Below are 13,475 nucleotides of genomic sequence, written 5' to 3' on the forward strand. Positions count from 1 at the left end.
GCATAAGGTCAGGTGTGGAATTTTCCACTTGGGAGTGTCACATTGGTGCTTTAAAGCTCTAGATTTTGGAGTGTTTCAGATTTTAGATTTTCAGATTAAGGATGTTCAACCTGAGTAGCATAATTCTTTAATATGAAATATGCATTTTGCTATGTTAATATGCTTGGAAGGGCTGGGAGTGGAGCTCACTGGTAGAGCACTTGCCCACCAGTATATCGAGGCCCCGGGTTCCATCGCCAGCACTGCGAAAATAACAACAAAAAAACGTGCTCTGCCAGTGAGCTGCAGTCCCAGCCCTTACAGGAACATCGCCTGCGTACATGTGGTACATGTCATTTCCAAACACATGCACTTTCTTTGTGTGTGTGGTGCTGGGGGTCAAATATAGGGCCTTGAGCTTGTGAGGCAAATGCTCTACCACCGAGTTATACTCCTGGTCCCTCAGTCCCTTTTTCTTTTTCTTTTTTTTTTTTTTTTGGGTGCTGGGGATTGAACCCAGGGCCTTGTGCTTGCAAGGCAGGCACTCTACCAACTGAGCTATATCTCAGTCCCTTTTTGTCTGGGTATTTTTGAGATGGAGTCTCAAAGCCTGTTCCCAGGCTGGCCTTGAACTCCCAGGCTCTAGCCATCCTCCTGCCCCAGCCTCCAGAGTAGGTGACACTGCAGGCACATGCCACCACTCTGGGCTCCTTGTCCTCTTTTAAGGTGTCTTTATAAGAGAATCTGAGAGCCAAACCTGGAAATATTCATTCACAGTCATTTTTTTAAATGGGTGATTGGCATAGGAAGTATTTAGATTTTCGTCTTTATCTTTTTGCTGGTTTTCCTCCAGGTTTTTTTTTTTTTCTTTCTTTCTTTCTTTTTTATGACAACATGTACTACTGTCAGTTAAAGAATGACATGTGCCTCTCTCTCCTGCTGTCTGCAGGATAAAGCTCAGTCTCTGCCATGTGCCCGTGGGGGCCCCTGCCTGCATCTCCATCCTCTTCTGCCATCCTCCCCCAGCCTCCCTGACAAGGGAGGACATGCTGTCCCTGAGCAGAGTCCCTCGCTGGTTTTCCCTGATCCTGCAGAAATGCGACCCAGCCTCCACTGTCTTCTCCAGTGTCACCCCTCCCTTGTGCCCAGGTAACCAACTGCTTCCTGCTGGCCTGGATTCCTTCTGTGTGAGACCTGGTCTGTGAGTCACTGTACCGCCAGCTGTAGGCCAGGCCCTGACTCACAGTGGGTCTTCCTCCAGCTCTGCAGACTGTGGTGGAGAGCCTTGGAGCTGGCTGCCGTCCTCTCTCTCTTCTCTTGGTGTCTCCTTTCTGTCTGTCAATGTCTGGGGTGTGATCCTGGTGCGCTGGCTAATGTGGCTGCCTCATGTCCTTGCTCCCTCCCTGCTGGGGTCCTCTGCCTAGCAGCATTCTTGTGTTTCAGGGGGGGGGTGTTGACCATGGAACCCAGGGCTTGCACACAGTAAGCCTCTACCACTGACTCCACCCCAGTCCTCCCCTCCCCATCACTTTTAAAACACTGAATTCGCCTGGCCGTCTACGCAGAGTCCTTTTTCCTTTCCCTGGTGCTGGAGATGGCACCCAGGGTCCACTCAGCCTCACCCTTAATGGCTTTCTTCAGACAGAGCAGCATCTTCCAAATCCATGGCGGGTCTTGATCATCCCCCAGGGCTCTAGTCTGGGGGAAGGATCTCTCCAAGGATGGCTGGTCTGCCTGGGGGAGAGGGCAGGGAGAGGAAATTCTTGGAAAAAGTGGGGTGGGAGGCCAGCTAAGAACTTCAGCCCCCAAAGACTTCCATATCCCTACCTGGAGTCTTCCCAGCCATCTTGCCACCTCCCCCATTCAGAGGGAAATTGGGCAGAAGGGGAGGACACAGGAACAGGGTGGTGGCTGCAGCTGGGACCCTCTCCCGCCTGGTTGCTTCTCTGGAGGAGAGGACACTGTCCCTTGCCTCTTAGCAAGCTCACCTAGAACAGAGCTGGCAGAGAATTCCGTTCCTTCCCAGGTTCTCAGAGTACAAAGATCCAGTGAGTCACAACCTGCCCCCACCCTCTCTCTCCCCAGCCTGCCCTCAATTCATGCAGAAGTTGAACCCAAAGAACCCAAGGAAAGGGCAGCTTTGGCTTAAGAGACTCTGGTGAGATACTCCCCTAATCCATGGCTGCTGCCTCATCCTGATCCTGATTCCCAGGGACATTTGCCAAGAGGAGAAATCCCAGCCTGAGAACTTGACTCCTGGTTCCGTTTTCAGCCTCACCTCTAGATCAGGGCAACCAGGGCTGACCTTGGCCATGGCAGGCACACCTCCCTCCACACATACACAGGAAGTGACCTGTGAAGTTAAGACTATTAAAAGGCTCTCCCACGCTAAAACTCCTTCCATTAGTAAGTAATCGTGGCTAATACTTAATGAGCACTTAATGTGAGAGCTTTCCCTGGGTCAAGGAAATGGGTCATTTATATTTCTGTTTTACACACAAGGAAATTGAGGCATGGAGAGGCAAAGTAAGTGGCCCAGGGTGGCTCGGCTAGCAAGAGGTGCAGTCAGGGTTTTGAACCCTCGGGCTCCAAAGCCATGCTCTTAACGGCAAGGCCATTCTGCAGAGTCCTGCAAGCTATAGTCTGACCCCTGACACCCCTAAGCCTCTGAGGGTGCCCTGTGCTACCTCATCTGGGTCCAGGATCATGATTCTGAGCCCTAACTGCGTCACCTCCAATCCAGCCTTTGACTTCCCAACAGAATGCCGTGAGCCAGGGCCAGTTTGAGACGCTGGGAGCCTTCTGTTGGCATTGCCAAAAACGTACCAGACAGAGTGAGCTTCCAGTTCATTCAGGGCCCATTTCACGCTCACTCCACACGGGTCTCCTCAGGATGCTAAAAGGCAAGCCCGATTCTCCCGATTAGGCATGTGAGGAATTGGACTCGGAGGTTCAGTCAGCATCAGGTGGCCAAACCAGGAGTCGAACACAGAACTCTATGTGCCGCCCGCGTGCGGCTCTCCTTTATCAATCCATCGCTGCACCCCAGGGATTCCCAGCAAAAGCTGTAGCAGGATTTTAACCTCAAGGACCCAAACCCAAGCCACTCCTAGTCCCACTCTTTCTTTCTCAAACTTTTGTTTGATTTAGGATTGCCTGGGGAGAGTGCCTCCAAGGCAGATTCCCAGAGTCGACCCCCACAAGATCTTGACTGCGGAGGTCTGGGCTGGGCCCAGGCTATGCATTCCTAGCAAACCTCTGGCAGTTCTATGGGAGGAGGTTCCGGTGTGCTGCGCTCTGAGACACCTGCTCACATGCCACCCGGAGGTGTCTGCCCCCGACCTTACTTCTGGCAGTGATCTACAGACACCTGATTTTGTTATTCAGGTTTCTCTCTCGTGGGTTTAAAATGTTAAAAAGCACAGTAGGGTCTGGAGGCTGAAGATCAGTTTCTGATTTCTGAGGGTCAGGATGCCTCTCCTGGGCTGACCTTCCCAGGTAAGGAGACCTGTGAGGAGAGGACCAGCTCCCACGGGTGGCAGCAGCCCGGGTCTGTTAACCTTCCCGCCAGGTGGCTGCTCTCTGGCTAAGGTCCTAAAACAGAAGGCAGGGACTCACCTGTGACTCAGTCACTTCAGATCCACCTGTGCATTTAGGCAGAATGCAGATTTCTGTCCCTACCCTGATTTAGTGGATTAGAAGAGAGGAGAGGGAAAAGGGACCAGAAATTTGCAATGTTAGCCAGCACCCAGTCACATTTATGTCCTGGAATGTTTGAGAAATGCTTGTAGAACGTGGGCTTGGGGTATCACAGATTCGGGCTCTGCCACAGAGTAGCTGTGTAATCTGAAGCTATTCCTAACCTCGGTGAGACTCAGTTTCCTCATGTATCCGCAGTGAGGTGGCCTATGGGTTCACTGGTCTTGCTGTGAGCTAATCCTCGCGGTGGGATTAGTGGACCCCTGAGAAGTACACAAAGCCGCTGGCACAAGGAAATTTACTCAGACACACCCAGCCTGGTGGTAAAGAGATGCACATTTAAATACTTTTCTGGGAAGGAAGAGCCTTTAGTTAAGTTCACTGAGCCTTACACGCCTAGTGGCAAATCCTGAGCTATTGCACAACAATTTTTACTTCTCTTTCCTCTGGACTCAATTCAATAAAACTATTAAAGGTGGTTGGGTCCTTTCCCATCTCAGTTGTGAGCCAGCCCATGTTGGAGGTCGAGTGTTATCAATAAATACCATTTTGCTTCTCTCGACGCCCACAGCTGAGCGTCTGCCCACTAGCCCTGGGCCCAGGCCCCAGGTCTCCTCCACTTCCAACCCCTCCCTGGGTGGCAGGCACAGTCGGAAAGGCAAACCACTGGCTCGCCAAGGTTTCTGGGACCTTTAACAGTAAAGTTGGCCTCCAGAAAGCCCAGTGTCCGAGGCTTTGAAAACATCCCAAAGGTAGACAGGGCACATGTAATTACCCATTAGATGGATGTGGAAACCTTCTCTAGGCTTCTCTCCAGTCTGGTTGATCCAGAGAAATGTCAGAGCTTTTAAAAAGTTTCAGCTATTCATAATGGGTCAGTCCCCCTCCGGAAACTTTCCCCAGTTGTGCTTGAGCCTGCCAGGCAACTTGGTGACGTCCTGCTCTCTACACACACAATGGACAGGGGCAGAACAATGCTGAGGCGGAAAAACAGCCCGCCTGTCCACAGGCGCACATCCTCCTGGGACCCCACCCAGCACGACTTGGGGCGGGGGCTCCCAGAGGAGGGAGGGGCGTGCGGAGGGGCTGGAGGACAGCTGTGACAGCAAGTGGGGAGGGGTGGGTGGGAGCACGGCCAAACACCTCCTGCTTGGCAGCACTCTGCACCAGCAGGGGAGCCAGATTAGAAGTCCATTCTGCTTATTCTGGCTCCCCTGCTGGCCCTGGGGCCACTGCTTACAACCCTGACAGTAGAATGGATTAAAACTTAAGCTGGCAAACAAAGCAGTTCCGAGTGAGTGACCTCAGGATCACCGGGCAGGCGGGCGAGGCAGGCAGGCGTCGCTGGTGCAGGGCTCGCTTAACTAACCACCACGGGCAAGGTGTTAGAGCTCTCAGGGTCTCGGTTTCCAAATCCATCTAATGGGTAATTACATGTGCCCTGTCTACCTTTGGAATGTTTTCAAAGCAAAATGGGCTACTGCGCATGAAAGCACCTCAATCATTATAAAGGAATTACTTGGTACCGAGTGGCATTATTCTAACAAAGCATTGCGGGGCACACACCCACAGAAGGTCACAGCCAAGAATAAGAAAGCATGCCGTCCTCAGCCCAGGTAGCTTACAACCTAAGCCCAAGAAAGAGACCTACCAGACACTGAGCACCTGCACACGCAAGTGCAGACTTTCTAGAATTTCTATCTAGAATTTCTAGATAGTCTGGTTTGGGGAAGGTCTTATTACGGGGTAGGGGCAGGGGCGATTGATTGGAGGACTTACCTAGAGGTGATAATTTTTTCCGTACTAAGCTCTGATTTTATTTAGACTGTATGTATTTGGGTGGCCTTTTGGGCAATGGTAGTAACAAGTAGGCTCAAGTCCCCATGACCCTTGGTATCAGCATTGGTGTGGGCCACTTGGTACCAATAGAACTGAACACCTAAGGAAGTGTTTGTGGGGTTGGTCAAGGGGGACTTCCTGGAGGACAGGAGTTTGAGACATGTTTGAAAGAGGAAGAGAGAGGGAAGTGACTCGTATAAAACACAAATACTGGGCTGGGGGTGTAGCTGAGCAGCAGAATGCTTGCCACGCTTGTGCAAGGCCCCGGGTTCCACACCCAGCACAGCCAAAGCAATCAAACACTGCAGTGGATATAAAGAGGGGGTTCTGAGGACATCTAGGAGCCACTTTCATTGTAGGGACAGAAGCACAGAGCCCCTGGAGGAGCAGGGACTTGGCCAAGGCTCAGTGGACTGGGACTGGGCTGGAGAGGGTACATCAGGGGAGGTGGAAGGGGAAGTCCAGGCAAAGGGACATGGCCCAACTCCGGAAAGAGCAAAGGCTTGACGGGGGAGGCGTCTTCCGGGGACGGAGGGTGGTGGTCCCGCAGTAAGACCGCACAGTGTGCGGAGAGGAGGTCAAGGTAGGGCACCAAGGGCTCTCAGGCACCTTGCTGAGGAGTGGGCACAGCCCCTTAGAGACGGCAGTAGGACAGTAGCAGGATGTCCTGAAGCTGCTCTCCACAGCCCCTCTGCAGCTTGCAAATGCTGGGGGATCAAGGCAGTGGAGAGTAGAATTTGGAAACACCTAGAAATAATACGAGGTTATCCTGTGATTGGAAATGGGCACTCAGTCTTAAGTGGTCCGAGTTGGAGGGGGCGGGGTTTGTAGGGCGATCGCTATTGCAGGGAAGGGAGGGGAGGGACCTGGAGGGAGGGGTGGGTTCCCATAGGCTCCTAATGCAGCAGATGTTTCATGTTTATGCTTTTATCCGTATTTGCCTTCACACCCATGAGCCTCGAGGTGGAGGTCCAATTCAGTTTAGGAGGCTTGCGGGCACTGAGGGCAGGGAGGCCATGGAGGCAGAAGGAGCCTGTTCTCTGGGAAGCTGTTTACACGCTCTGGGATTGTGGTTCCCTCTGTGATTATCGCTCTCTGCATCTGTGAAATGCAGATAAGGGAGCCCGCTTGGAGCCAGTCTTATTATTTCTGCAGTTGACTTCTCTCTCCCTGAGGAGACCAAGTTCCAGCAGGAGACAACACTGTTTACTTATTTCTGAATCTCCAGTGTTCCAGACTGGTTTGGGCCAAGAAGATTTTTAATAAATGTCTATATAAATTTTTTAAAACTTTAAATTTGGATAATGTTTGTTAGCGCCCTAACACATATATTTGTTAGGATATGGAAGGGACATCAGAATTCCCAAATTCTGGTGACAGTTTGGGAGCATAGGTGGTTCTCCACAGACAGAAGGGGTTTGATTCACTCCTGTCCCCCAGGGGACCTCTGCCCCTCCTAGGAAAGGACCTTTGACCTCTGGTTATCACCCTCAAGGTGAAATAAGTCTGTGACGCCTACTTCTATCCTGGGGACAGAAGACATAACAGCTGACACTTAAACAGTGCTTTCTACGTGGCCAGTAAGTTCCGAGGGCTTTCGATGTCCTAACCCATCTGACCTCCACACTCAACCTATGAGCACCCTGCTTTGCAGATAAGGGAAACTGAGATACACAGAAGCCACATTAATGCTTATATGATTATGTCAAGATGAACCTCAGTGTGATGTGTAACTCTAATGCACTAATAAAATAAAAACATTTAAAGTTTGATGTCTACAGTCATACCACTCTGAACGCGCCCGATCTCATCTGATCTTGGAAGCTAAGTAGGGTTGGACCTGATTAGTACTTGAATGGGAGACCACCTGGCGAGAAGCCCATTAGGTGGCTACGGTCACACACTGGGAACCTGGTGGTATCGGGACTCAGGCAGAGAGAGCCCAGCCCTGGGGCTCCATCCCTGAACTCACGCTGCTCCACCTGTTGCTTGTGAATTTTGCCCTGGCCCCTCTCTCATACCTGAAGCTGGGTGGTCACTTCCTTCACTGAGTGGAACACATGGTCCAAGGTGCAGAACCACACGTGGCTGAGGCTAAGGCTCACGGTGTCTTCCTGAGACAGGAAGCAGTACCAGTCCCTCACCTCCGGCCCCACACCCTCTTACCCAGGTGGCCCCCCGACCCTTATCAACTCCAGGGTTAGGGGGAATCCACCCTGTTAGTTTATTCCCACACCTCAGAGTCCCGAAAGGCCAAGGTAATCTGGCCTCAAAGCCAGCATCGGGGATGAAGGGGTGACCCAAGCATCCTGGATCCAGGGTGTTTGCAAGCCCAGAACCAAGGTTTGCTTCCTCTCGGCTTCGCTGAGAAATGTGTGGTGTTTGCCAGGTACATCTTGCATGGCAAAGAGACAGATTCGAGGGATAGGTTCAGATCAGGAGCAGATCTGCCTGCTCCTTCCTCAGAAAATTGGTATGACTTGCCAGGAGCAGTGGTGCCCCTTGAATTCTGCACAAGTGATCTCCCTGCCTCTACTTGAATGCGCCTAGGGACGGAGCGCTCACTACCTTCAGAGGCAGCTGATCCACACTGAGCAATACCTGTGACCACATGCTTTTTATCATAAATCCTCCTTCCATGTTTACTTCTCTAGCCACATTTAAAGTGCTGTGAAATCAAAACCCTGAGCTGAGGTCATCTGTTTAAATGTTGCAAAATCTTTTAAGTAAAATGTATATAATACATTCTTGCTGTTTGAGATCTTATCATGGAGGAAGATTTTTTTAAAAAATCTAAGAAAAGAATCTTCAATTTTAATTCCAGGACTGAGATCCCTGGGGAGGGAGGGAGCAAGAATTTCTGTAAAGGATGGAGAAGGGAAGGTAACGTGTAATGATGTGAAATTGATCCCTCTGCATGCCAGGCACTTCGTGAACATTCTCTTGAATCTGAACAACCTTGTGAGAAAGGTGTTATAAAGAAGGAAACGGAGGCGCAGAGAGGTTAAGTAACATGCCCATGGTGACTCAGCAAGGAAGAGGAGTGAGATTTGAACCATGGTCTGTGTGATTTTGGAATCTGGTGTTGTGACCCTGGATGTGCAAAACTTCTCCAGGGTTTCCTGGTTTCCCCAGGAACCCAGGACCTAGTTGATCCCTTTTCAGGGAAAATAGGGATAGTTTTTTAAAGTTTTTGTCATATGCGGGGGGGGGGGGGTTGTGTTTGTGTTTTGTTTGTTTGCTGTGTTTGCAGTGCTGGGGATGGAGCACTAGGCAAGTGCTCTACTATTACCACCAAGTGACACCCCAGCCTGGTAGATTAGAAAAGAATGACTAACGGACAACTCCCTATCCCCCAAAGATCAGGGAGCTCACCAAAAGGAGCAAAGACCACATCCTGTCACACCAACTTAGGACTCTGAGCTCCCAGGAGTCCACAGGGCCAAGTCAGGGTCAAATTTTCATCCTGGGTACTGAACATAGGCCTGGAAGGTAGCCTGGAACCTTCTGATGGGGACTGAGGAAATAAAGAGGGAGAAGCTCAGGAGACAGGAAGATGAGAAACCTGGGAGCAGCTTCTAGCCCAGGAAGGAGCAGAGGCGAATGCTGACAGCGTCAGGAAGTGGTGATGCCATCTGCCAGGTTGGGGTTGAGCACCTCAGGCCCACTTGGCTGCTGTCACGGTGCCCCAAGTCATGTGTTGACACCCCCAGGAAGTGGACCAGAGTGCAGGAGAGAGATGGACCCCAAGACACCTACTCAGGGATTTGAGGCGATGGTGGAAAGAGGAGCTGGGAAGAGGCTGGTTCGTTTTCTATTTATTTACTCATGCAAGAGGTCGGGGCGGGGGGGCTCATTCAAGGCCAGCCTTGAATTCCCCAAAGGATCCTCCTGCCTTGGTCTCCCAAGGAACTGGGACTACAGGGCCAGCCTGGGTGGGTCAGGTTATTGACCTCTGGTCTAAGTGTTCCTCGGGACCACTCACTGTAGTACCTAGTGCCCCAGAGGAGGAGAGAGAGAGAGAGAGAGGAAGGAGGAAGGAAAGGAGAGGAGAAAACATTGGGTAAACACGGGATTGGCCAAGTAGCATCTGCGATTCCATCTGCTGCCCTGGCCCCATTCATCCAAGAGGTGGTGACTTTTGTCTGGAGCTGGATGCTGACCATCAGAAATGACTCTAGATAGAGTGCCACAGTGGTTAGAGCAGGACCAGAGGTCCCCACTGCCCAATGCTGCCTTGTGGGTTGGTGGATAGTGGGAGGCCTACAGGTCCAGAGGAAGGACTGGGTGATTGATGGCAGGAGGCACTGGAGGGGTGGAGGGACAGTGACTTTTGTCTAACTCCTAGTGTCTACTGGCTGCCTACCAGGCATGCTTATAGGTGACCAGAAGTCAAGGGTGTCGTTCCCACTCCCTGGGAATCTAGATGCATGTCCTCCAAGCCCAAATAGGTGGTGCCTCAGCGCCACCCCTACCCCACCCCAGGCGACTGGAGTGGTGGAGGGCACAGCTGCTCAGGAGGGCACACCTGGGTCCAAACTTACTGTGGCCAGGCAAGTCACCTAACCCCAGAGCCCCTGGGAAACGGGACGGCAGACTCCACCTTGTCATGACACACTTCTCCCCTCGCACTGAGCCTGTACCACCTCTGCCAATAGCCCGGAGGGAGTCCTCCCCTGCTCACACAGCACCCTCCTCATGAGGACGGACATCTCCCTCAGCTTTTAAAAGCAGATCCGTAGTTTCTGTCTCAGACTGAGATGCAGAGCCCTTGCCATGACCCACAGGACCCCACAAGTGATCATCAATCCTGGCTGCACACTGGGGTCATCCGGGGACCTTTTGTGTGTGTGTGTGTGTGTGTGTGTGTGTGTGTGTGTGTGCTGCTGGGGATCAAAGCCAGGACCTTATGTATCTAGGCAAGCACTCTACCACTGAGCTACACCCATAGTCCCCGGTCAGGGGGAGCATTGTGGGAGGCCTGTTAAAAAAATATCGATGTCTGGTTCCACTGTTAAAAACTGACTGAATCCTGCACAGCTGGAGCCAGCATCTCTAAGTCTGTTTTGTTTCTTTTTTGGTACAAAAAAGGGGTTGAATCCAGGGGTGCTTAACACTGAGCCACAACCCTAGCCCTTTTATTTTGCAACAGGATCTCGCTAGTTGCTGAGGGCCTAAGTTCCTGAGGCTGGCTTTGAACTTGGGATCCTTCTGCCTCAGCTTCCCAAATGACTTGGATTAGAGGTGTGCCCTACCATGCCTGGCTCAATAAGTCTTAAAGGCTCCCCAGGGGACCTATTGGGCAGAGCTATATGGTTCAACCCTCTTGCCACCCTGCCTGGCTCCAGTCTCCAGTCTCCCTGACTTTTGCTCATCTTTGAACATATTCTCTTCCCTGTGCTGGAATATTCCTGAGTGTCCACCTGGCTCCTTCCTGTGCAAGTTATAACTCCCCTGGATCCTATAAGAGGGACCCCAGATCATGCTGGTACATCACCCCCCAAACCTGCTCTATCTTCTTGAACTTCCGACTCCTTGAGGTGCCTTGTGTTGATCTGGGGAACGTCTTCCTTCCCCACTGGAAGGGGGACTCCATGAGAACGGGGACTCGGACGTCTTGTTCACTTAGTGCCTGGCACTCTGCCCAATGGACAGTGTTTGACAAAAATTTGTTGAAAGCAAGGCCATCTTTACTGGCAGGTCTGAGATTCTGGAAGGCAGCGTTGGAATGTCATGCACCTCAGTGTCCTCAGATCCAGGCACAGAGGCTGTGACCAATTCATGGTGATGATAGGCTCTGGGTTTAGGGGGCTGCTGCGGAGTCACAACTGGAAGCGAGGCCCCTAGCGAAGGCGGAGGGGGGAAGATGGGTCACGAGGACCATGCTGCTTCAAGGAGGAAGGAAAGAAAAGGGTCTTACAAGAGTGCCCAATACATGGCTGGTCCTGCCAAGTGGGGGAAATTGTGAAGGGGAGGGTCCATGGGGGCTGAGGCATTCCTGACCCATCCTAGGAGCAGATGGCAAAATGAACCCAGAAGGGGCAATGGCTCACCAGAGTGCTTAGAGCCAGATGGGTAGGCTCCTGTTTGCAAGACTCATGTGACATTAGAAAGTGATCGTCAGGGGCTGGGTTGTGGCTCTGGTAAAGCGCTTGCCTAGCTTGCGTGAAGCACTGGGTTCGATCCTCAGCACCACATATAAATAAATAAACAAAATAAAGATACTGTGTCCATTTATAACTTAAAAAGAAGTGATTGTCAGGTGCCCAGGAAACCAAGGAAGGGCTCCAGGACCTGGGGCTGGGTTGTGTCTCCATCTGGTCCTTGGGGAGTCCAGGGGTGGCTCCTGCAGCCCTTCAGCCCTGGCTCCTCATCACGGGTCACTTGGCCCCTTTCACTCTTGAACTCAGCTCCCCTCTCCAGAGCCATCGTTTTGGCCTTGGAAGTCCTGGAGCACCTGCCCCACACAAGGCCTGGTGTGAGCCTGTCCGACAGGGTCCTGCCCCGCAGCCTTTTAGGACAAAGCTTCTGATGCCTCCACACAGACCCCAGAAACCCCCAGATGTGTCTCCACAACAGGACCACAGCTGCAGCAACAAGAACAGCCGCCTGGAAAGACTGAAAGATGTAGGTGCTTCTGTGCACGGAAGGCTGTCCCTGGCCCCTGGACACAGGGTGTCTTCCAGGGTGCTCCAGCAAAGCAGTGTGCACAGGCCCTTCTTGGATTTGCTTGCTGCCCTCTGCACCGTCTTCGCCTCTCCTCCTGTGTGCTCCTCCCCTCCTTGAAGACCAGGGGCTGGAGTGGCACACAGACCTGGGGCGACGACTCCAGCCCTGGGGGCCCACTTGTCACAGGCAAAGCGGAGAGAAAGGGTATACTGTGCAGATTCAATGAGACAAGCCATGGGCATGGTGCCTGGCACGGGGCAGATGCTTAATAGACGGGTTTCATCTGGTTGCCTTTAAATTCCGCTTAAAGCCAGGCACAGGGGTGAACACCTGTAATCCCAGTGACTGAGACAGGAGGATCGCAAGTTCAAGGCCGGCTTGGGCAACTTAGCCTGAGGCACCCTCTCAAAATAAAAAATAAAAAGGGTTGGGGGTATGTACCAAAAGAAAAAGAAAATCAGCTTAAAGGCCCCACTCATCCCCACCCACCCGCTCCCAGCAAGCACTAACTGTCTGAGGTCTGGTGGGGTCCTACACTTCGGTGTCTGGCGGCCTCAGACAGCGGAGGAGGTCTAGTGTAGTGAAATGGGTGCCAGGCAGGGATCAAACCCAGCCTGCCCCTGACTTTTGTGGCCTGGGGAGGTATCACCAGACTCTCAACGTTAGCCTCCTCCTCTGGGGAGTAGCCACCTCTCAAGTGTGCCAGCAAACCACCAAGTTCTCCAGGCCCAGGCTGAGGCTGCGGAGCGGGTAGGGTATGGGGCCTGGCACTCTCAGAGTGGCCTTGGGAGGACAAACTTGGGCACTGAATTGGAAACAGCAAGACTCTGAGAACCAAGACCTGCACGTGACAGAAGTGTGACCAGACCCAAATAAAGAGGTAGTCTGAGCAGCAGAAGGAGGTGGAGTCCAGGTTTGTAGCAATTCTCCTGTTTAGTACAGGGATTCCGGGGGGTCGGCTGAGCTCCCCGCTGGGTTCTACCGGTCAGCCCCCCCCCCCAACCAAGCACCAACCTGGGCCTCGGGCAGGACACGGGACACAGGATCCCAGGCCTGAGCCACCTCACCCCTCCCCACAACCCTTGGTGACACCCACCAGAGTGGACATCCGGCCCTGAAGGCACCCAGGATGGTTCAGAGATCAACACAAACCACGCTCCGCCTCCACTTTATGTGTGTGCATATATACAGGCAAGGCCGGCGATGCTCATTAGGCCTGGAGGGGGCCTTTGGTTCTCCATCTTTGGCATCAATCTATCAGTCGCTTTCTGTAGGAGACTAATCGCTCC

Source organism: Sciurus carolinensis, chromosome 12 (assembly GCF_902686445.1).
Source record: "Sciurus carolinensis chromosome 12, mSciCar1.2, whole genome shotgun sequence".
NCBI classification, from domain to species: domain Eukaryota; kingdom Metazoa; phylum Chordata; class Mammalia; order Rodentia; family Sciuridae; genus Sciurus; species Sciurus carolinensis.